We start from the raw sequence: 2,500 nt of genomic DNA, 5'->3' as shown, positions 1-2,500 counted from the left end.
CTCGGCGTCGTCAAACGCCGGCCGGGGGCGCGGGGTTTGGGCTGGGACCCGAAAGGGCCGCCGAGGCCGGGCGGAGGTTTAAAGACTCGGGCGGCACGGCGCGCCCCGGCGGCGGCGGCGATGCCGGCGGCGGCGGCGGCGGCGGCGGCGACGGGTACCCGGCCGGTGGCGGCGCGGCGTTCACTGAGGGGTGGGGAGCTACTCCCGCCGATCCCCTGCGGTGGCGTCCGTCGCGACCGGTCCCCCCCCGCTCGTCGTCGTCGTCGTCGTCGTCGTCGACTTCGTCGCGGCCGTCGTCGGCCGCGCCGTGCCGGGGAGGGGGCACCCAGCCCCCCTCCCCCCCCTCTCCGCGGCCCGGTCTCGGCGGCGAGGCCGTGGCGCGCTGTCGGCCGCGGGGCCGATCCGGTCTCTTCGGAACGGGGCGGCGCCGGCGGAGAAGCGCCCCCGCGCGCTTCTCCGCCTTCTCTGCGCGACCTCGGGGTGGCGGCCCTCGGGCGCCCCCCGCGCTCCCTCGCCTCGGCCGCGCCGGCCGCGTCGGCGCGCATCTCCTCCTCCTCCTCGGGGCGTTCCTCGCCTTCCCCGGACGCGCGCGGCGGCGCCGTCCGCCGGCTCGTCCCCGGCCGGGACCGCGCGCCCCCCGCCCGGGCGAGCGCTCGTCGGTCGCCTCCGGCGGCCGGAGGTCCGGCGAGCGCGGGCGACCCCGTGCCGAGCGGCGGCGGCGCCGCTCGACGGGTGTCCCCCTGGTGGGACGGTCGGCCGGGAGGCCCCCGTCGTCGCCGGCGGCGGTCCCGGCCCGGGCCCCGCCCGTCGCTTCCCCGTCTCCCTTCCCGAAGGCCGCGTGTGGGCCGCAGGGAGAACCGCTCGAGGCCGTGCGGCGGGCGTCCGCCGCACGGCCCCCTCCCGCAGGGCGCGTGCCCGCGGAAGGGGCCCCGACGGTGCGAAGCGGCGGCGGCGGTCCCGGGAGTGCGGCCCCGGTGGCGGCGGGGCCTTTGCCTTCCGGCAGGCCTCGGGCGCTCGCGACGCCGGCTCGCGCCTCGGCGGCGCCCGCCTCCCGGCGCCGGCCGTCGGAGCGCGGCGGCGAGGCGCTCGCCTTCCGGCGGGGAGCGGTCCCCGGCCGGGGGCGGCGCCGGCGGTGCCGGCGGTCGTCGCGCTGCCGTCTCGGGCGCTGGCAAGGGGGCGGCCCGTCAGCGGGGAGGAGAAAGGCCGCGCCGCGCGCGGCGGGCGCGGTGGCGCTGCGCGGGGGGCCGATCCCCGCGCAGCGGTCGAGGTGGAGCCGAGCGCGCGGCGGGCGGCGGGCGGCCGCGGCCCCCCGGCCTCGTGCCCGCGTCGTCCCGTTCAGAGAGAAGAGGCCGGGCGCGGGCTACGGAGCCCCCCCGCGGTCCGGCGCGCGCCGCGCGGCTCTCCGCGCGGAGGCCGGGCCGAGCCCGGGCGCCTGGGCCGCCTCCGAAAGACGGCACGCGGGGCGGCGTCTCTCTTTTCCCCTCCCCTCGCCCGGGGGGAGGGGGGTGGTGGGGGAGAGGCGGTCGGGGGCGCGGGCCCCCCCGCCCTTTCTGGCCGGCCTTTTCGGAGCGTTCCGTGGGCGGCCTCGTGCCTTCCTTTTCTTTTTCCCCTCCGTTGGTCGTCTCGTTTGTGCTCGTACGGTCGGTCGCGAGGTCGCGCGCCCGCGCGTCCTCGCCGCAAAACCGAGGGGGGCCGCTTCACGCGAGCGGTCCCGGCCCCTCCGCGCGTGCGGGGTCGGTGCCGAAAGCCAGACAACTCTTAGCGGTGGATCACTCGGCTCGTGCGTCGATGAAGAACGCAGCTAGCTGCGAGAATTAATGTGAATTGCAGGACACATTGATCATCGACACTTCGAACGCACTTGCGGCCCCGGGTTCCTCCCGGGGCTACGCCTGTCTGAGCGTCGCTTGACGATCAATCGCCGTCCCGGCGGGTGGGCCACCCGAGCCCTCCCCGGGCGGCGCGGCTGGGGTCGCCTCGCAGGCCCGTTCCCCTCCCCCGCGGTCCGCCGGCGGCGGCGGCCGCGGGAGGAGAAAAAGGGCCTTCGTCCCCCTAAATGCAGACTCGGGGAGCCGCTCCCGTAGCTCCCCGCTTCCCGGAGCGAGCCGCTGGGCCGGAGCTCGTCCTCGCGGGGGGGAAAAACCGGAAAGAAGGGCCGAGAGCAAAAGCGGCGGCGTCGCCAAACGCCGCCGCCGAGGGCCGAGAGAAAGAGGGCGAGAAGGGGAAGGCGAGGCGCGGGCCTCGCCCCCCGGGCTCACCTTTTCCCCGCGCGGGCGGCTGTCTGCGGGTGGGTACCGGCGCAGGTACCGTGCCGTGCTGCCGCGCGCGCGAGGTGTGGCGAGCGCCGGGGGACGGGGGACGGCCCCCTCCTCCTTTCTTCCGCCCCCCCCTCTCTCGTTCCGCGCTCGGCCCGACGGTTTTCCCCGCGGGGCCGTCTCTGCCGTGTGCGCGTGGTGTCGCGTGTGCTCCTTTTCGGTTCTCGTTTCCGGGATGGGGGTCT

At 78.1% G+C, this 2,500-nt stretch overlaps 1 non-coding gene across 1 annotated transcript; it reads left to right on the top strand.

Moving 5' to 3' along the window:
- Positions 1-1,753: 1,753 nt before the first annotated feature.
- Positions 1,754-1,906, top strand: LOC147645815 (5.8S ribosomal RNA). The gene has a single exon (XR_015282148.1). It is a non-coding gene; the product is annotated as a 5.8S ribosomal RNA (ribosomal RNA).
- Positions 1,907-2,500: the final 594 nt, after the last annotated feature.

The sequence above is a fragment of the Cyanistes caeruleus genome, unplaced genomic scaffold (assembly GCF_971803275.1).
Source record: "Cyanistes caeruleus unplaced genomic scaffold, bCyaCae1.hap1.1 HAP1_SCAFFOLD_166, whole genome shotgun sequence".
Taxonomy (NCBI): Eukaryota; Metazoa; Chordata; class Aves; order Passeriformes; family Paridae; genus Cyanistes; species Cyanistes caeruleus.
Note: the sequence above shows the minus strand (reverse complement) of the source record. Positions and strands in the feature narration are given on the sequence as shown.